The following is a 22,644-nucleotide window of genomic DNA, read 5'->3' as shown; positions in this document are numbered from 1 at the left end:
ACATCTCCCAGTATGGCGTGCATCACTGCATCCGCCAGGTGACTGAAGCACTGTTCAGCAGGAGAAGCCAATTCATCTCCTTCCCCATGGCCCTGGAGAGCCAGCATCAGCGCGCATTGGGATTTTGAAGACTCGGGGACTTCCCCTTGGTGCAGGGCGCCATTGACTGTACGCATGTGGCTTTGTGGGCCCCTCTGGAGCATGGCGAGCAGTTTCGCAACAGGAAGGGCTACCATTCTCTGAATGTGCAGCTGGTGTGTGACCACAAGCAGCACATCATGGCTGTCAATGCCAGCATTCCAGGCAGCAGCCACGATGCATTTATCCTGCGGCAGAGTACTGTGCATGACATGTTCGAGGCACAGCCTCCCCCAAGAGGATGGCTACTCGGGGACAAAGGCTATTCTTTGTGTACCTGGCTCATGACCCCGCTCCGCGCGCCCAGGACCGCTGCTGAAGAGGCATACAATGAGAGCCATCAGACCACCCGCAACATCATCGAGCAAACTATTGGGGTCCTCAAGCAGCAGTTCCGCTGCCTTGATCACTCCGGAGGAGCTCTGCAGTATTCGCTGGACTGGGTCTCCCAATTTTTGGTAGTTTGCTGCATGCTACACAACCTGGCTATCCGCAGGACTCAGGCACTGCCACCTGACGTTGGAGCAGCACCTCAGGAGGAGGAGCAGGAGGAGCAGGAGGAGGAGCAGGAGTATGTTCCCATGAGGGAGCGAGCAGGGCCAAGGGCCGCGCGACGCCACCTTATTACACGTTACTTCTAAGCCCCCTGTCAGGGAATGCCTTGTGGCCATGAGGGAAGATGAATGCAGCCGTTCCGCAAGCCCTCAGCCGGCGAAGCCAACAAACACCAACAAGAACAACCATGGAGACTGTATGAATAAAGATAATTATTTATTACACAAAAATGAAAACCCTTTTCCACATGAATTCCCCAAAACAATCAACGGGCCCCACAAAAAGCCCAACAAACGACTCACTCCCACAAACTGGGGAGGAGTAACTCCACATTTGTACAAACCTGGCCTCAACCTCGGCCTTAACGCAAAAAATAAGCCCACGAACCAAACAACCATGGGCAAAAGAAAGATGGCCACCGCCATATAAAACAAAAGCTGGCCACACCCTCTACTAATTGGCCTGCGAGGGCGAGACCTTATCCAGCCTTTTGCCTCCCCTGCCCGGTCTGCTGCTCCTTCGCAAGCTCTGCCCAGTGGCTGCTGCGAGACTGGGGGAAGGCGCCTGAGGCCCAGATGTCTTTCCGCCAAATGCCACTGGGGGGTGGCCTACACGGCCTTTGGGCCTCGAGGGGACGGCTGCTGAGTGGCGCACCTGAGCCTGGCCAACATCAGCTCCAGCCGCTTGCCCTTGATGCCCCAGTGGGGGAGTGGCGGCGACGGATGGCGCAATGTGGGCAAGCTGGCGTCTGGAATGCGCTGGCTGGTGCTGTGGTGCACTGGCACTCGGCCGGGCCTGCACTGCAGGATCCGCAACAATCAGCCGAGGGGCGGCTCGCTGGGATGCTCCAGCGCGGCGGCTCCCCTGGCGATGCCTGCCTGAGACAGCGCATGTGGCAGCAGTGAGTGCCCCTGTTGTCCTGGTGTGCACCCACATCACACCCACCAGGGACTTGACGGCATCAGTGAGCATGCGGCCACTCACGGCAGTTGATGCCCCGAACTCGCGCACACTGGTCACCAGCGACTCGATGGCCTCAGGCATGCACCCCACCTCACGCATGAGCTCCGTGTGGCGCCGGTCCGAATCCTCGGCCATCTTGTCCAGCTTCCGCGCCTCCTCCGAGGTGAAGGTGTCCGGACTGGAGCCGGGACTCTCCCGCTGGGGAGCAGGGGACCGAACTAGGGGAACCTTGCCACGTTGGTGGCGGCGAGTGTCCCGATCAACTGCACTCCCCTCTGATCATTCCCCCCTTTGGGGGGAAGGCCGCGGCCCACGCGCAGGTCTCCTGGGTGGCTGGACGCCACTGGTCCCAGAAGCTGCAATCCCCTGCGACAGTTGGTCCAGGCACTCGTCCAGTGAGGACGTGTCAATCATTTCGTCCTCTCCTGCGGGTCCTGAGTGTTCCCTTGATGGTCCGGCTTGCTCTTTCTCCTCCTCCTCCTCCTCCTCCTCCTCCTCCTGCTCGGAGGGGCTGTCACTGGCAGCTAGAGGGTCCTGGTCGTCACCAGCTGAAAGCAGGAATGCACAAGAGTAGCTTCAGAGTGAGGAGGCGGCGTCAGCGAGGGAGTTAGGACTGGTGGCATTCAGCGCATTGGTGGGACAGTGGCAAAGGAGGTAGCTCGGATGCGCAAGTGCGAAGCGAGAGGGCCAAAAGGTGAGGTCCTTACCATTGCCGGGCAGTGGAGGGTCGGCTACTCCGCACGCTGTGGGCACGATCAGCTGGGCTCCCATGTGCCCACACACGCGCTCCTCCAGGCGAGTGAGCTTCTGCAGCTTGGCGCGGCCTCCCCTGCTCCTGGCACGGGCCTGGCGATTATAGGCAACTTTAGACTGCAAGAGAAAGGACGGGCTGTAAGTATGGAATGTAGCCCTGATGTAGTGTGCACTGCCTCCCATGGTGGAATAGCTTGGCCAGAGTGTAGCCGTGATGTACTCTGCACTGCCTCCCATGGTGGAATAGCTTGGCCAGAGAGTAGCCCTGATGTACTGTGCACTGCCTCCCATGGAGGAAAAGCTTGGCCAGAGTGTAGCCCTGATGTACTGTGCACTGCCTCCCATGGTGGAATAGCTTGGCCAGAGTGCAGAGTGTAGAATGGGCAATTGATGCTCATGACTGTCCCAAAGCTGCTGGCTGAGGGCTGGCCATTAGGACTTTCAGCTCCCTTTGCCCATCATGTCAGGTGTACATGCAAGAATGAGGAGGAGACTGGAAAGGGTACTCACCCTGACAATCCTGGTCAGGTCGTTGTATTTTTTCCGACATTGTTTGTGGGTCCTGGGGGCATCGCCGGTGAACGTCACCCTGTTGGCGATCTGCTTCCAGGCTCTGGTGTATTCTTGGTGGTTAGGATTCCTCCCAGACTCCAGAGCTGTCACCATTATTTCCAGATCACGCTCTGAGAAGCGCAGGGCACGCTCACGGGCCTTCTCTGGCGTTGCCATGACTCCCTGGGGCTGAGCAGCAGTGTTGAGGCCTGTTTGCAAAGCTGCAGTGTGCAGGGCGTGGCAGCTGACCAAATCGTCCCTTCCCCCTTTAAGAGCTGTTCGGCGCCACGGGGTCTGCTGCCAATCAAAAAATGACTGCACCCGCGCTGCGCCCCGCCTCGGCGCTATCCCTCTGCACCGCCGGCTTAGCACCTAAAGATAGTAGTGGAACGCCTCTTCTAGCGCTCCACCAACCTCTTAGGGCGAAGCCACTGAATTTCCGGCAAGGAGGCGCAGCTTTGGGGCGGGCGCTAACTTCAGGCAGGCGCTAACGTTAGCGCCCCAAAACTGGCTATACTGAAATTCTAGGCCAGGGTCTCGTGCAATATTAACAGAGACAAGGTCTAGTGTCATTTAAACAGAGACAGGGTCTAGTGCAATGTTAACAGAGACAGGGTCTATTGTAATATAAACAGAGACAGGGTCTAGTGTAATTTAATCAGAAACAGTGTCTAGTGTAATATAAACAGAGACAGGGTCTAGTGTTATATAATCAGAGACAGGATCTAGTGTATTATATACAGAGACAGGGTGTAATCTAATATAACCAGAGACATGGTCTAGTGTATTATAGTCAGAGACAGGGTCTAGTGTAATATAAACAGAGACCGGATCATGTTTACTATAAACAGAGACATGGTCTAGTGTAACATAATCAGAGACAGGGTCCAGTGTAATATAATCAGCGACAGTGTCTAGTGTAATATAATCAGAGACAGGGTCTAGTGTATTAAACAGAGACAGGGTGTAGTGACATATAAAAAGAGACAGGGTCTCGTGCAATATTAACAGAGACAAGCTATAGTGTAATATAAACAGAGACAGGGTCTAGTGCAATGTTAACAGAGACAGGGTCTAGTGTAATTTAATCAGAAACAGGGTCTAGTGTAATATAAACAGAGACAGGGACTAGTGTTATATTATCAGAGACAGGATCTTGTGTATTGTATACAGAGACAGGGTCTAGTCTAATATAAACAGAGACAAGGTCTAGTGTATTATAATCATAGACAGGGTCTAGTGAAATATAAACAGAGACCGGATCTAGTGTAATATAAACAGAGACAGGGTCTAGTGTAATATAATCAGAGACAGTTTCTAGTGTATTATAAACAGAGACAAGGTCTAGTGTAATATAATCAGTGTCAGGGACTAGTGTAATATAATCAGCGACAGTGTCTCATGTAATATAATCAGAGACAGGGTCTAGAGTAAATACAGTGACAGGGTCTAGTGTCATATAAACAGAGACAGGTTCTCGTGCAATATTAACAGAGACAAGGTCTAGTGTAATATAACCTGAGACAGGGTCTAGTGTATTATAAGCTGAAACAGGGTCTCCTATATTATAAACAGGGACAGGGTCTAGTGTAATATAAACAGAGACACGATCTAGTGTAAGATAAACAGAAACAGTGTCCAGTGTAATGTAATCAGAGACAGGGTCTAGTGTAATATAATCAGAGACAGAGTCTAGTGTAATATAATCAGAGAAAGTGTCTAGTGTATTATAAACAGAGACAAGGTATAGTGTGATATAAACAGAGACAGGGTCCAGTTTAATATAAACCGAGACAGGGTCTAATGTAATATAAACAGAGACAGGGTCTAGTGTAATATAATCAGAGACAGGGTCTCGTGTAATATAATCAGAGACATGGTCTAGTGTAGTAGCATCAGAGACAGGTTCCAGTGTAATAAACAGGGACAGGGTCTAGTGTAATATAAACAGCAGCAAGGTCTAGTGTAATATAAACAGAGACAGGGTCTAGTGTAATTTAAACAGAGACAGGGTCTAGTGTAATATAATCAGAGAAAGCCTCGAGTGTAAGATAAGCAGCGACAGGATCTAGTGTATTATAAGGAGAGACAGCGTCTAGTGAAATTTAAACAGAGACAAGGTCTAGTGTAATATAACCAGAGACAGGGTCTAGTGCATTATAAGCAGAAACAGGGTCTAGTATATTATAAACAGAGACAGGGTCTAGTGTAATGTAAACAGAGACACGATCTACTGTAAGATAAACAGAAACAGGTTCCAGTTTAATGTAATCAGGGACAGGATCTAGTGTAGTATAATCAGGGGCAGGGTCTAGTGTAATATAATCAGAGACAGTGTCTAGTGTAATATAATCAGAGACAGGGTGCAGTGTAATATAATCAGAGACAGTGTCTAGTGCATTATAAACAGAGACAAGGTATAGTGTAATATAAACAGAGACAGGGTCTAGTGTAATCTAATCAGAGACAGGGTCTAGTGTAATATATTCAGAGGCAGGGTCTCGTGTAATATAATCAGAGACAGGGTCTAGTCTAAGATAATCAGAGACATGGTCTATTGTATTATAATCAGAGACAGGATCTAGTGTAATAAACAGGGACAGGGTCGAGTTTAATATAAACAGAGACCGGATCTAGTGTAATATAAACAGAGACAGGGCCGAGTGTAACATAATCAGAGACAGGGTCTCGTGTAATATAATCAGAGACAGGCTCTAGTCCAATATAATTAGAGACATGGTCTAGTATAATATAATCAGAGACAGGGTCTAGTGTAAATACAGAGACAGGGTCTAGTGTCATATAAACAGAGACAGGTTGTCGTGCAATGTTAACAGAGACAAGGTCTAGTGTAATATAACCTGAGACAGGGTCTAGTGTATTATAATCAGAGACAGAGTCTAGTGTAATATAATCAGAGAAAGTGTCTAGTGTATTATAAACAGAGACAAGGTATAGTGTGATATAAACAGAGACAGGGTCCAGTTTAATATAAACCGAGACAGGGTCTAGTGTAATATAATCAGAGACAGAGTCTAGTGTAATATAATCAGAGAAAGTGTCTCGTGTATTATAAACAGAGACAAGGTATAGTGTGATATAAACAGAGGCAGGGTCCAGTGTAATATAAACCGAGACAGGGTCTAATGTAATATAAACAGAGACAGGGTCTAGTGTAATATAATCAGAGACAGGGTCTCGTGTAATATAATCAGAGACATGGTCTAGTGTAGTAGCATCAGAGACAGGGTCCAGTGTAATAAACAGGGACAGGGTCTAGTGTAATAAACAGAGACAGGGTCTAGTGTAAAATAAAAAGAGACAGGGTGTAGTGTAATATTAATAGAGACAGGGTCTAGCATAATATAAACAGAGACACGGTCCAATGAGATATAAACAGAGACAGAATTTAGTGTACTAAAAACAGAGACAAGGTCCAGAGAAATATAAACAGAGACTTGGTCTCGACTAATATTAAAAGGGACAGCGTCTACTGTAATATAACCAGAGACAGGGTCAAGTGTAATATAAACAGAGAAAAGGTCTAGAGTAATATTAACAGAGGCAGGGTCTGGTGTAATATAATCAGAGACAATTTCTAGTGTATTATAAACAGAGATAGCGTCTAGTGTAATATAAGCAGAAACAGGGTCTAGAGTAATATAATCAGAGACAGGGCCTAGAGTAAATACAGAGACAGGGTCTAGTGTCAGATAAGGAGACAGGGTCACGTGCAATATTAACAGAGACAAGGTCTAGTGTAATATAACCAGAGACAGGGTCTAGTGTATTATAAGCAGAAACAGGGTCTCCTAAATTATAAACAGGGACAGGGTCTAGTGTAATATAAACAGAGACACGAACTAGTGTAAGATAAACAGAAACAGTGTCCAGTGTAATGTAATCAGAGACAGGGTCTAGTGAAATATAATCAGAGACAGAGTCTAGGGTAATATAATCAGAGAAAGTGTCAAGTGCATTATAAACAGAGACAAGGTATAGTGTGATATAAACAGAGACAGGGGCCAGTTTAATATAAACCGAGACCGGGTCTAATGTAATTTAAACAGAGACAGGGTCTAGTGTAATATAATGAGAGACAGGGTCTCGTGTAATATAATCAGAGACATGGTCTAGTGTAGTAGCATCAGAGACAGGGTCCAGTGTAATAAACAGGGACAGGGTCTAGTGTAATATAAACAGAGGCAAGGTCTAGTGTAATATAATCAGAGACAGGTCTAGTGTAATTTAAACAGAGACAGGGTCTAGTGTAATATAATCAGAGAAAGCCTCGAGTGTAAGATAAGCAGCGACAGGATCTAGTGTATTATAAAGAGAGACAGCGTCTAGTGAAATTTAGACAGAGACAAGGTCTAGTGTAATATAACCAGTGACAGGGTCTAGTGCATTATAAGCAGAAACAGGGTCTAGTATATTATAAACAGAGACAGGGTCTAGTGTAATGTAAACAGAGACACGATCTACTGTAAGCTAAACAGAAACAGGGTCCAGTTTAATGTAATCAGGGACAGGATCTAGTGTAGTATAATCAGAGGCAGGGTCTAGTGTAATATAATCAGAGACAGTGTCTAGTGTAATATAATCAGAGACAGGGTGTAGTGTAATATAATCAGAGACAGTGTCTAGTGCATTATAAACAGAGACAAGGTATAGTGTAATATAAGCAGAAACAGGGTCTAGTATATTATAAACAGAGACAGGGTCTAGTGTAATGTAAACAGAGACACGATCTACTGTAAGATAAACAGAAACAGGGTCCAGTTTAATGTAATCAGGGACAGGATCTAGTGTAGTTTAATCAGAGGCAGGGTCTAGTGTAATATAATCAGAGATAGTGTCTAGTGTAATATAATCAGAGACAGGGAGTAGTGTAATATAATCAGAGACAGTGTCTAGTGCATTATAAACAGAGACAAGGTATAGTGTAATATAAACAGAGACAGGGTCTAGTGTAATCTAATCAGAGACAGGGTCTAGTGTAATATATTCAGAGGCCGGGTCTCGTGTAATATAATCAGAGACAGGGTCTAGTCTAAGATAATCAGAGACATGGTCTATTGTATTATAATCAGAGACAGGATCTAGTGTAATAAACAGGGACAGGGTCTAGTGTGATATAAACAGAGACCGGATCTAGTGTAATATAAACAGAGACAGGGCCGAGTGTAATATAATCAGAGAAAGTGTCTGGTGTATTATGAACAGAGACAAGGTATCGTGTGATATAAACAGAGACAGGCTCCAGTGTAATATAAACCGAGTCAGGGTCTAATGTAATATAAACAGAGACAGGGTCTAGTGTAATATAATCAGAGGCAGGGTCTCATGTAATATAATCAGAGACATGGTCTAGTGTAGTAGCATCAGAGACAGGGTCCAGTGTAATACACAGGGACAGGGTCTAGTGTAATAAACAGAGACAGGGTCTAGTGTAATATAAAAAGAGACAGGGTGTAGTGTAATATTAATAGAGACAGGGTCTAGCATAATATAAACAGAGACACGGTCCAATGAGATATAAACAGAGACAGGGTTTAGTGTACTAAAAACAGAGACAAGGTCCAGAGAAATATAAACAGAGACTTGGTCCCGACTAATATTAACAGGGACAGCGTCTACTGTAATATAACCAGAGACAGGGTCAAGTGTAATATAAAAAGAGAAAAGGTCTGGAGTAATATTAACAGAGGCAGGGTCTAGTGTAATGTAATCAGAGACAATTTCTTGTGTATTATAAACAGAGACAGGGTCTCGTGTAATATAAGCAGAGACAGGGTCTAGAGCAATATAATCAGAGACAGGGTCTAGAGTAAATACAGAGACAGGGTCTAGTGTCATATAAAGAGACAGGGTCTCGTGCAATATTAACAGAGACAAGGTCTAGTGTAATATAACCAGAGACAGGGTCTAGTGTATTATAAGCAGAAACAGGGTCTCCTATATTATAAACAGGGACAGGGTCTAGTGTAATATAAACAGAGACACGAGCTACTGTAAGATAAACAGAAACATGGTCCAGTTTAATGTAATCAGGGACAGGATCCAGTGTAGTATAATCAGAGGCAGGGTCAAGTGTAACATAATCAGAGACAGTGTCTAGTGTAATATAATCAGAGACAGGGTGTAGTGTAATATAATCAGAGACAGTGTCTAGTGCATTATAAACAGAGACAAGGTATAGTGTAATATAAACAGAGACAGGGTCTAGTGTAATTTACACAGAGACAGGGTCTAGAGCATTATAAGCTGAAACAGGGTCGAGTACATTATAAACAGAGACAGGGTCTAGTGTAATGTAAACAGAGACACGATCTAGTGTAAGATAAACAGAAACAGGGTCCAGTGTAATGTAATCAGGGACAGGATCTAGTGTAGTATAATCAGAGGCATGGTCTAGTGTAATATAATCAGAGACAGGGTGTAGTGTAATATAATCAGAGACAGTGTCTAGTGCATTATAAACAGAGACAAGGTATAGTGTAATATAAGCAGAAACAGGGTCTAGTATATTATAAACAGAGACAGGGTCTAGTGTAATGTAAACAGAGACACGATCTACTGTAAGATAAACAGAAACAGGGTCCAGTTTAATGTAATCAGGGACAGGATCTAGTGTAGTTTAATCAGAGGCAGGGTCTAGTGTAATATAATCAGAGATAGTGTCTAGTGTAATATAATCAGAGACAGGGAGTAGTGTAATATAATCAGAGACAGTGTCTAGTGCATTATAAACAGAGACAAGGTATAGTGTAATATAAACAGAGACAGGGTCTAGTGTAATCTAATCAGAGACAGGGTCTAGTGTAATATATTCAGAGGCCGGGTCTCGTGTAATATAATCAGAGACAGGGTCTAGTCTAAGATAATCAGAGACATGGTCTATTGTATTATAATCAGAGACAGGATCTAGTGTAATAAACAGGGACAGGGTCTAGTGTGATATAAACAGAGACCGGATCTAGTGTAATATAAACAGAGACAGGGCCGAGTGTAATATAATCAGAGAAAGTGTCTGGTGTATTATGAACAGAGACAAGGTATCGTGTGATATAAACAGAGACAGGCTCCAGTGTAATATAAACCGAGTCAGGGTCTAATGTAATATAAACAGAGACAGGGTCTAGTGTAATATAATCAGAGGCAGGGTCTCATGTAATATAATCAGAGACATGGTCTAGTGTAGTAGCATCAGAGACAGGGTCCAGTGTAATACACAGGGACAGGGTCTAGTGTAATAAACAGAGACAGGGTCTAGTGTAATATAAAAAGAGACAGGGTGTAGTGTAATATTAATAGAGACAGGGTCTAGCATAATATAAACAGAGACACGGTCCAATGAGATATAAACAGAGACAGGGTTTAGTGTACTAAAAACAGAGACAAGGTCCAGAGAAATATAAACAGAGACTTGGTCCCGACTAATATTAACAGGGACAGCGTCTACTGTAATATAACCAGAGACAGGGTCAAGTGTAATATAAAAAGAGAAAAGGTCTGGAGTAATATTAACAGAGGCAGGGTCTAGTGTAATGTAATCAGAGACAATTTCTTGTGTATTATAAACAGAGACAGGGTCTCGTGTAATATAAGCAGAGACAGGGTCTAGAGCAATATAATCAGAGACAGGGTCTAGAGTAAATACAGAGACAGGGTCTAGTGTCATATAAAGAGACAGGGTCTCGTGCAATATTAACAGAGACAAGGTCTAGTGTAATATAACCAGAGACAGGGTCTAGTGTATTATAAGCAGAAACAGGGTCTCCTATATTATAAACAGGGACAGGGTCTAGTGTAATATAAACAGAGACACGAGCTACTGTAAGATAAACAGAAACATGGTCCAGTTTAATGTAATCAGGGACAGGATCCAGTGTAGTATAATCAGAGGCAGGGTCAAGTGTAACATAATCAGAGACAGTGTCTAGTGTAATATAATCAGAGACAGGGTGTAGTGTAATATAATCAGAGACAGTGTCTAGTGCATTATAAACAGAGACAAGGTATAGTGTAATATAAACAGAGACAGGGTCTAGTGTAATTTACACAGAGACAGGGTCTAGAGCATTATAAGCTGAAACAGGGTCGAGTACATTATAAACAGAGACAGGGTCTAGTGTAATGTAAACAGAGACACGATCTAGTGTAAGATAAACAGAAACAGGGTCCAGTGTAATGTAATCAGGGACAGGATCTAGTGTAGTATAATCAGAGGCATGGTCTAGTGTAATATAATCAGAGACAGTGTCTAGTGTAATATAATCAGAGATAGGGTGTAGTGTAATATAATCAGAGACAGTGTCTAGTGTAATATAAACAGAGATAAGGTACAGTGTAATAAAACAGAGAGAGGGTCTAGTGTAATATAAACCGAGAAAGGGTCTAGTGTAATATAAACAGAGAAAGTGTCTAGTGTAATATAATCAGAGACAGGGTCTAGTGTAATCTAATAATAGACAGGGTCTAGTGTAATATAATCAGAGATAGGGTCTCGTGTAATATAATCAGAGACAGAGTCTAGTCTAATATAATCAGAGACATGGTCTACTATATTATAATCAGAGGCGGGGTCTAGTGTAATATAATCACAGACAGGTTCTAGTGTAATATACAGAGACAGGGTCTAGGGTAATATAAAAAGAGACAGGGTCTAGTTTAATATTAACAGAGACAGGGTCTAGCGTAATAGAAAGAGAGACACGGTCCAATGCAATATAAACAGAGACAGGGTTTAGTGTACTAAAAACAGAGACAAGGTCCAGAGAAATATAAACAGAGACAGGGTCTCGACTAATATTAACAGAGACAGGGTCTAGTATAATATAATCAGAGACAGGGTCTAGTGTAATATAAACAGAGACAGGGTCGAGTGTAATATAATCAGAGACAGAGTCTAGTGTAATAAACAGGGACAGGGTCTAGTGTAATATAAACAGAGGCAGGGTCTAGTGTAATATAATCAGAGACAGTTTCTAGTGTATTATAAACAGAGACAAGGTCTAGTGTAATATAATCAGAGTCAGGGAGTAGTGTAATATAATCAGCGACAGTGTCTAGTGTAAAATAATCAGAGACAGGGTCTAGTGTAAAAAACAGAGACAGGGACTAGTGTCATATAAACAGAGACAGGGGCCTAGAATTTCAGTTGCTTGCGCCAGCAGTTAGCGCCTTAAGAGAAGTGAATTTCGGTCGCTATGCGTGTAGCGCCCGGGCGCAGCGCAGCTTGCGCCTCGCCCCAAATTAAGTTGACCCTTAGCGCCGGCGCAAAGTTTAGTACCCGCCCGGATGCACGCGCAAAAAATGATGTCACATCCTCATGCAACGCCCTTTGGCCGCCCCGATTCCAAACTTCAGTCGGACCGCCCCATTGTGCGGCTGGCAGCTGGAGCGTTTATCAAAAGGAACACAACACAACCAGCGTGGGCCCCGGGGGGCGCAAAATAAAGGGGACGTACCCTCCAGTATAAAGCCCAGCCATTTTGCAGCAAGCACTCTTGTGCAACGCATTTCTGGACACACAACAAGGAGGATAGCTAACTGGTTTCAAGCAGCAACAGCTCAGGTATTTTTGGACTCAGGCCAGAGCGCTGCAAGTGGCCTTTTGGAAATTTGGCTGTTTGCCAGGATTTGATGGGGGTTGCATGGGGTGCCAACGCGGAGCTGCAGCGCCATGTCCGTATGGCTCACAGATGCATTGTGAGAGGGGCAGCCCTGGCTAGAGGCAGAGGGGGCTACAGGCGTCGGCCACGTAGGCCTTACCCAGTCAGGCTATACCGCCAGCAGCGCTCCTACCTCAACATGACTGACGCGTGATGTGTTAGAAGGCTCCGATTCCGAAAGGAGGTGGTTGCAGAGATCTGCCACCTGCTTCGCAGAGATCTGCGTCCAAAGCTCAGGTGCAGGACATCTCTGTCGGTGGAAGTGAAGGTGACGGTGGCATTGAACTTCTATGCCACCGGCTCCTTCCAATCCGCTGCTGGGGACATAGCGAACATCTCCCAGTATGGCGTGCATCACTGCATCCGCCAGGTGACTGAAGCACTGTTCAGCAGGAGAAGCCAATTCATCTCCTTCCCCATGGCCCTGGAGAGCCAGCATCAGCGCGCATTGGGATTTTGAAGACTCGGGGACTTCCCCTTGGTGCAGGGCGCCATTGACTGTACGCATGTGGCTTTGTGGGCCCCTCTGGAGCATGGCGAGCAGTTTCGCAACAGGAAGGGCTACCATTCTCTGAATGTGCAGCTGGTGTGTGACCACAAGCAGCACATCATGGCTGTCAATGCCAGCATTCCAGGCAGCAGCCACGATGCATTTATCCTGCGGCAGAGTACTGTGCATGACATGTTCGAGGCACAGCCTCCCCCAAGAGGATGGCTACTCGGGGACAAAGGCTATTCTTTGTGTACCTGGCTCATGACCCCGCTCCGCGCGCCCAGGACCGCTGCTGAAGAGGCATACAATGAGAGCCATCAGACCACCCGCAACATCATCGAGCAAACTATTGGGGTCCTCAAGCAGCAGTTCCGCTGCCTTGATCACTCCGGAGGAGCTCTGCAGTATTCGCTGGACTGGGTCTCCCAATTTTTGGTAGTTTGCTGCATGCTACACAACCTGGCTATCCGCAGGACTCAGGCACTGCCACCTGACGTTGGAGCAGCACCTCAGGAGGAGGAGCAGGAGGAGCAGGAGGAGGAGCAGGAGTATGTTCCCATGAGGGAGCGAGCAGGGCCAAGGGCCGCGCGACGCCACCTTATTACACGTTACTTCTAAGCCCCCTGTCAGGGAATGCCTTGTGGCCATGAGGGAAGATGAATGCAGCCGTTCCGCAAGCCCTCAGCCGGCGAAGCCAACAAACACCAACAAGAACAACCATGGAGACTGTATGAATAAAGATAATTATTTATTACACAAAAATGAAAACCCTTTTCCACATGAATTCCCCAAAACAATCAACGGGCCCCACAAAAAGCCCAACAAACGACTCACTCCCACAAACTGGGGAGGAGTAACTCCACATTTGTACAAACCTGGCCTCAACCTCGGCCTTAACGCAAAAAATAAGCCCACGAACCAAACAACCATGGGCAAAAGAAAGATGGCCACCGCCATATAAAACAAAAGCTGGCCACACCCTCTACTAATTGGCCTGCGAGGGCGAGACCTTATCCAGCCTTTTGCCTCCCCTGCCCGGTCTGCTGCTCCTTCGCAAGCTCTGCCCAGTGGCTGCTGCGAGACTGGGGGAAGGCGCCTGAGGCCCAGATGTCTTTCCGCCAAATGCCACTGGGGGGTGGCCTACACGGCCTTTGGGCCTCGAGGGGACGGCTGCTGAGTGGCGCACCTGAGCCTGGCCAACATCAGCTCCAGCCGCTTGCCCTTGATGCCCCAGTGGGGGAGTGGCGGCGACGGATGGCGCAATGTGGGCAAGCTGGCGTCTGGAATGCGCTGGCTGGTGCTGTGGTGCACTGGCACTCGGCCGGGCCTGCACTGCAGGATCCGCAACAATCAGCCGAGGGGCGGCTCGCTGGGATGCTCCAGCGCGGCGGCTCCCCTGGCGATGCCTGCCTGAGACAGCGCATGTGGCAGCAGTGAGTGCCCCTGTTGTCCTGGTGTGCACCCACATCACACCCACCAGGGACTTGACGGCATCAGTGAGCATGCGGCCACTCACGGCAGTTGATGCCCCGAACTCGCGCACACTGGTCACCAGCGACTCGATGGCCTCAGGCATGCACCCCACCTCACGCATGAGCTCCGTGTGGCGCCGGTCCGAATCCTCGGCCATCTTGTCCAGCTTCCGCGCCTCCTCCGAGGTGAAGGTGTCCGGACTGGAGCCGGGACTCTCCCGCTGGGGAGCAGGGGACCGAACTAGGGGAACCTTGCCACGTTGGTGGCGGCGAGTGTCCCGATCAACTGCACTCCCCTCTGATCATTCCCCCCTTTGGGGGGAAGGCCGCGGCCCACGCGCAGGTCTCCTGGGTGGCTGGACGCCACTGGTCCCAGAAGCTGCAATCCCCTGCGACAGTTGGTCCAGGCACTCGTCCAGTGAGGACGTGTCAATCATTTCGTCCTCTCCTGCGGGTCCTGAGTGTTCCCTTGATGGTCCGGCTTGCTCTTTCTCCTCCTCCTCCTCCTCCTCCTCCTCCTCCTGCTCGGAGGGGCTGTCACTGGCAGCTAGAGGGTCCTGGTCGTCACCAGCTGAAAGCAGGAATGCACAAGAGTAGCTTCAGAGTGAGGAGGCGGCGTCAGCGAGGGAGTTAGGACTGGTGGCATTCAGCGCATTGGTGGGACAGTGGCAAAGGAGGTAGCTCGGATGCGCAAGTGCGAAGCGAGAGGGCCAAAAGGTGAGGTCCTTACCATTGCCGGGCAGTGGAGGGTCGGCTACTCCGCACGCTGTGGGCACGATCAGCTGGGCTCCCATGTGCCCACACACGCGCTCCTCCAGGCGAGTGAGCTTCTGCAGCTTGGCGCGGCCTCCCCTGCTCCTGGCACGGGCCTGGCGATTATAGGCAACTTTAGACTGCAAGAGAAAGGACGGGCTGTAAGTATGGAATGTAGCCCTGATGTAGTGTGCACTGCCTCCCATGGTGGAATAGCTTGGCCAGAGTGTAGCCGTGATGTACTCTGCACTGCCTCCCATGGTGGAATAGCTTGGCCAGAGAGTAGCCCTGATGTACTGTGCACTGCCTCCCATGGAGGAAAAGCTTGGCCAGAGTGTAGCCCTGATGTACTGTGCACTGCCTCCCATGGTGGAATAGCTTGGCCAGAGTGCAGAGTGTAGAATGGGCAATTGATGCTCATGACTGTCCCAAAGCTGCTGGCTGAGGGCTGGCCATTAGGACTTTCAGCTCCCTTTGCCCATCATGTCAGGTGTACATGCAAGAATGAGGAGGAGACTGGAAAGGGTACTCACCCTGACAATCCTGGTCAGGTCGTTGTATTTTTTCCGACATTGTTTGTGGGTCCTGGGGGCATCGCCGGTGAACGTCACCCTGTTGGCGATCTGCTTCCAGGCTCTGGTGTATTCTTGGTGGTTAGGATTCCTCCCAGACTCCAGAGCTGTCACCATTATTTCCAGATCACGCTCTGAGAAGCGCAGGGCACGCTCACGGGCCTTCTCTGGCGTTGCCATGACTCCCTGGGGCTGAGCAGCAGTGTTGAGGCCTGTTTGCAAAGCTGCAGTGTGCAGGGCGTGGCAGCTGACCAAATCGTCCCTTCCCCCTTTAAGAGCTGTTCGGCGCCACGGGGTCTGCTGCCAATCAAAAAATGACTGCACCCGCGCTGCGCCCCGCCTCGGCGCTATCCCTCTGCACCGCCGGCTTAGCACCTAAAGATAGTAGTGGAACGCCTCTTCTAGCGCTCCACCAACCTCTTAGGGCGAAGCCACTGAATTTCCGGCAAGGAGGCGCAGCTTTGGGGCGGGCGCTAACTTCAGGCAGGCGCTAACGTTAGCGCCCCAAAACTGGCTATACTGAAATTCTAGGCCAGGGTCTCGTGCAATATTAACAGAGACAAGGTCTAGTGTCATTTAAACAGAGACAGGGTCTAGTGCAATGTTAACAGAGACAGGGTCTATTGTAATATAAACAGAGACAGGGTCTAGTGTAATTTAATCAGAAACAGTGTCTAGTGTAATATAAACAGAGACAGGGTCTAGTGTTATATAATCAGAGACAGGATCTAGTGTATTATATACAGAGACAGGGTGTAATCTAATATAACCAGAGACATGGTCTAGTGTATTATAGTCAGAGACAGGGTCTAGTGTAATATAAACAGAGACCGGATCATGTTTACTATAAACAGAGACATGGTCTAGTGTAACATAATCAGAGACAGGGTCCAGTGTAATATAATCAGCGACAGTGTCTAGTGTAATATAATCAGAGACAGGGTCTAGTGTATTAAACAGAGACAGGGTGTAGTGACATATAAAAAGAGACAGGGTCTCGTGCAATATTAACAGAGACAAGCTATAGTGTAATATAAACAGAGACAGGGTCTAGTGCAATGTTAACAGAGACAGGGTCTAGTGTAATTTAATCAGAAACAGGGTCTAGTGTAATATAAACAGAGACAGGGACTAGTGTTATATTATCAGAGACAGGATCTAGTGTATTGTATACAGAGACAGGGTCTAGTCTAATATAAACAGAGACAAGGTCTAGTGTATTATAATCATAGACAGGGTCTAGTGAAATATAAACAGAGACCGGATCTAGTGTAATATAAACAGAGACAGGGTCTAGAGCAATATAATCAGAGACAGGGTCTAGAGTAAATACAGAGACAGGGTCTAGTGTCATATAAAGAGACAGGGTCTCGTGCAATATTAACAGAGACAAGGTCTAGTGTAATATAAACAGAGACAGGGTCTAGTGTATTATAAGCAGAAACAGGGTCTCCTATATTATAAACAGGGACAGGGTCTAGTGTAATATAAACAGAGACACGAGCTACTGTAAGATAAACAGAAACATGGTCCAGTTTAATGTAATCAGGGACAGGATCCAGTGTAGTATAATCAGAGGCAGGGTCAAGTGTAACATAATCAGAGACAGTGTCTAGTGTAATATAATCAGAGACAGGGTGTAGTGTAATATAATCAGAGACAGTGTCTAGTGCATTATAAACAGAGACAAGGTATAGTGTAATATAAACAGAGACAGGGTCTAGTGTAATCTAATCAGAGACAGGGTCTAGTGTAATATATTCAGAGGGAGGGTCTCGTGTAATATAATCAGAAACAGGGTCTAGTCTAAGATAATCAGAGACATGGTCTATTGTATTATAATCAGAGACAGGATCTAGTGTAATAAACAGAGACAGGGTCTAGTTTGATAAAAACAGAGACCGGATCTAGTGTAATATAAAGAGAGACAGGGCCGAGTGTAACATAATCAGAGACAGGGTCTCGTGTAATATGATCAGAGACAGGCTCTAGTCCAATATAATCAGAGACAGGGTCTAGTGTAAATACAGAGACAGGGTCTAGTGTCATATAAACAGAGACAGGTTCTCGTGCAATATTAACAGAGACAAGGTCTAGTGTAATATAACCTGAGACAGGGTCTAGTGTATTATAAGCAGAAACAGGATCTCCTATATTATAAACAGGGACAGGGTCTAGTGTAATATAAACAGAGACACGATCGAGTGTAAGATAAACAGAAACAGTGTCCAGAGTAATGTAATCAGAGACAGGGTCTAGTGTAATATAATCAGAGACAGAGTCTAGTGTAATATAATCAGAGAAAGTGTCTGGTGTATTATGAACAGAGACAAGGTATAGTGTGATATAAACAGAGACAGGCTCCAGTGTAATATAAACCGAGTCAGGGTCTAATGTAATATAAACAGAGACAGGATCTAGTGTAATATAATCAGAGACAGGGTCTCGTGTAATATAATCAGAGACATGGTCTAGTGTAGTAGCATCAGAGACAGGGTCCAGTGTAATAAACAGGGACAGGGTCTAGTGTAATAAACAGAGACAGGGTCTAGTGTAATATAAAAAGAGACAGGGTGTAGTGTAATATTAATAGAGACAGGGTCTAGCATAATATAAACAGAGACACGGTCCAATGAGATATAAACAGAGACAGGGTTTAGTGTACTAAAAACAGAGACAAGGTCCAGAGAAATATAAACAGAGACTTGGTCTCGACTAATATTAACAGGGACAGCGTCTACTGTAATATAACCAGAGACAGGGTCAAGTGTAATATAAAAATAGAAAAGGTCTAGAGTAATATTAACAGAGGCAGGGTCTGGTGTAATATAATCAGAGACAATTTCTAGTGTATTATAAACAGAGATAGCGTCTAGTGTAATATAAGCAGAACAGGGTCTAGAGTAATATAATCAGAGACAGGGCCTAGAGTAAATACAGAGACAGGGTCTAGTGTCAGATAAGGAGACAGGGTCTCGTGCAATATTAACAGAGACAAGGTCTAGTGTAATATAACCAGAGACAGGGTCTAGTGTATTATAAGCAGAAACAGGGTCTCCTAAATTATAAACAGGGACAGGGTCTAGTGTAATATAAACAGAGACACGAACTAGTGTAAGATAAACAGAAACAGTGTCCAGTGTAATGTAATCAGAGACAGGGTCTAGTGAAATATAATCAGAGACAGAGTCTAGGGTAATATAATCAGAGAAAGTGTCAAGTGCATTATAAACAGAGACAAGGTATAGTGTGATATAAACAGAGACAGGGGCCAGTTTAATATAAACCGAGACCGGGTCTAATGTAATTTAAACAGAGACAGGGTCTAGTGTAATATAATGAGAGACAGGGTCTCGTGTAATATAATCAGAGACATGGTCTAGTGTAGTAGCATCAGAGACAGGGTCCAGTGTAATAAACAGGGACAGGGTCTAGTGTAATATAAACAGAGGCAAGGTCTAGTGTAATATAATCAGAGACAGGTCTAGTGTAATTTAAACAGAGACAGGGTCTAGTGTAATATAATCAGAGAAAGCCTCGAGTGTAAGATAAGCAGCGACAGGATCTAGTGTATTATAAAGAGAGACAGCGTCTAGTGAAATTTAGACAGAGACAAGGTCTAGTGTAATATAACCAGTGACAGGGTCTAGTGCATTATAAGCAGAAACAGGGTCTAGTATATTATAAACAGAGACAGGGTCTAGTGTAATGTAAACAGAGACACGATCTACTGTAAGATAAACAGAAACAGGTTCCAGTTTAATTTAATCAGGGACAGGATCTAGTGTAGTATAATCAGAGGCAGGGTCTAGTGCAATATAATCAGAGACAGTGTCTAGTGCAATATAATCAGAGACAGGGTGCAGTGTAATATAATCAGAGACAGTGTCTAGTGCATTATAAACAGAGACAAGGTATAGTGTAATATAAACAGAGACAGGGTCTAGTGTAATCTAATCAGAGACAGGGTCTAGTGTAATATATTCAGAGGCAGGGTCTCGTGTAATATAATCAGAGACAGGGTCTAGTCTAAGATAATCAGAGACATGGTCTATTGTATTATAATCAGAGACAGGATCTAGTGTAATAAACAGGGACAGGGTCGAGTTTAATATAAACAGAGACCGGATCTAGTGTAATATAAACAGAGACAGGGCCGAGTGTAACATAATCAGAGACAGGGTCTCGTGTAATATAATCAGAGACAGGCTCTAGTCCAATATAATTAGAGACATGGTCTAGTATAATATAATCAGAGACAGGGTCTAGTGTAAATACAGAGACAGGGTCTAGTGTCATATAAACAGAGACAGGTTCTCGTGCAATGTTAACAGAGACAAGGTCTAGTGTAATATAACCTGAGACAGGGTCTAGTGTATTATAATCAGAGACAGAGTCTAGTGTAATATAATCAGAGAAAGTGTCTAGTGTATTATAAACAGAGACAAGGTATAGTGTGATATAAACAGAGACAGGGTCCAGTTTAATATAAACCGAGACAGGGTCTAGTGTAATATAATCAGAGACAGAGTCTAGTGTAATATAATCAGAGAAAGTGTCTCGTGTATTATAAACAGAGACAAGGTATAGTGTGATATAAACAGAGGCAGGGTCCAGTGTAATATAAACCGAGACAGGGTCTAATGTAATATAAACAGAGACAGGGTCTAGTGTAATATAATCAGAGACAGGGTCTCGTGTAATATAATCAGAGACATGGTCTAGTGTAGTAGCATCAGAGACAGGGTCCAGTGTAATAAACAGGGACAGGGTCTAGTGTAATAAACAGAGACAGGGTCTAGTGTAAAATAAAAAGAGACAGGGTGTAGTGTAATATTAATAGAGACAGGGTCTAGCATAATATAAACAGAGACACGGTCCAATGAGATATAAACAGAGACAGAATTTAGTGTACTAAAAACAGAGACAAGGTCCAGAGAAATATAAACAGAGACTTGGTCTCGACTAATATTAAAAGGGACAGCGTCTACTGTAATATAACCAGAGACAGGGTCAAGTGTAATATAAACAGAGAAAAGGTCTAGAGTAATATTAACAGAGGCAGGGTCTGGTGTAATATAATCAGAGACAATTTCTAGTGTATTATAAACAGAGATAGCGTCTAGTGTAATATAAGCAGAAACAGGGTCTAGAGTAATATAATCAGAGACAGGGCCTAGAGTAAATACAGAGACAGGGTCTAGTGTCAGATAAGGAGACAGGGTCTCGTGCAATATTAACAGAGACAAGGTCTAGTGTAATATAACCAGAGACAGGGTCTAGTGTATTATAAGCAGAAACAGGGTCTCCTAAATTATAAACAGGGACAGGGTCTAGTGTAATATAAACAGAGACACGAACTAGTGTAAGATAAACAGAAACAGTGTCCAGTGTAATGTAATCAGAGACAGGGTCTAGTGAAATATAATCAGAGACAGAGTCTAGGGTAATATAATCAGAGAAAGTGTCAAGTGCATTATAAACAGAGACAAGGTATAGTGTGATATAAACAGAGACAGGGGCCAGTTTAATATAAACCGAGACCGGGTCTAATGTAATTTAAACAGAGACAGGGTCTAGTGTAATATAATGAGAGACAGGGTCTCGTGTAATATAATCAGAGACATGGTCTAGTGTAGTAGCATCAGAGACAGGGTCCAGTGTAATAAACAGGGACAGGGTCTAGTGTAATATAAACAGAGGCAAGGTCTAGTGTAATATAATCAGAGACAGGTCTAGTGTAATTTAAACAGAGACAGGGTCTAGTGTAATATAATCAGAGAAAGCCTCGAGTGTAAGATAAGCAGCGACAGGATCTAGTGTATTATAAAGAGAGACAGCGTCTAGTGAAATTTAGACAGAGACAAGGTCTAGTGTAATATAACCAGTGACAGGGTCTAGTGCATTATAAGCAGAAACAGGGTCTAGTATATTATAAACAGAGACAGGGTCTAGTGTAATGTAAACAGAGACACGATCTACTGTAAGCTAAACAGAAACAGGGTCCAGTTTAATGTAATCAGGGACAGGATCTAGTGTAGTATAATCAGAGGCAGGGTCTAGTGTAATATAATCAGAGACAGTGTCTAGTGTAATATAATCAGAGACAGGGTGTAGTGTAATATAATCAGAGACAGTGTCTAGTGCATTATAAACAGAGACAAGGTATAGTGTAATATAAGCAGAAACAGGGTCTAGTATATTATAAACAGAGACAGGGTCTAGTGTAATGTAAACAGAGACACGATCTACTGTAAGATAAACAGAAACAGGGTCCAGTTTAATGTAATCAGGGACAGGATCTAGTGTAGTTTAATCAGAGGCAGGGTCTAGTGTAATATAATCAGAGATAGTGTCTAGTGTAATATAATCAGAGACAGGGAGTAGTGTAATATAATCAGAGACAGTGTCTAGTGCATTATAAACAGAGACAAGGTATAGTGTAATATAAACAGAGACAGGGTCTAGTGTAATCTAATCAGAGACAGGGTCTAGTGTAATATATTCAGAGGCCGGGTCTCGTGTAATATAATCAGAGACAGGGTCTAGTCTAAGATAATCAGAGACATGGTCTATTGTATTATAATCAGAGACAGGATCTAGTGTAATAAACAGGGACAGGGTCTAGTGTGATATAAACAGAGACCGGATCTAGTGTAATATAAACAGAGACAGGGCCGAGTGTAATATAATCAGAGAAAGTGTCTGGTGTATTA

The sequence above is a fragment of the Somniosus microcephalus genome, chromosome 4 (assembly GCF_052327205.1).
Source record: "Somniosus microcephalus isolate GS21.2 chromosome 4, FLI_Smic_1.0, whole genome shotgun sequence".
NCBI lineage: Eukaryota > Metazoa > Chordata > Chondrichthyes > Squaliformes > Somniosidae > Somniosus > Somniosus microcephalus.
The sequence above is the reverse complement of the archived record's forward strand: the minus strand, read 5'-3'. Positions refer to the sequence as shown.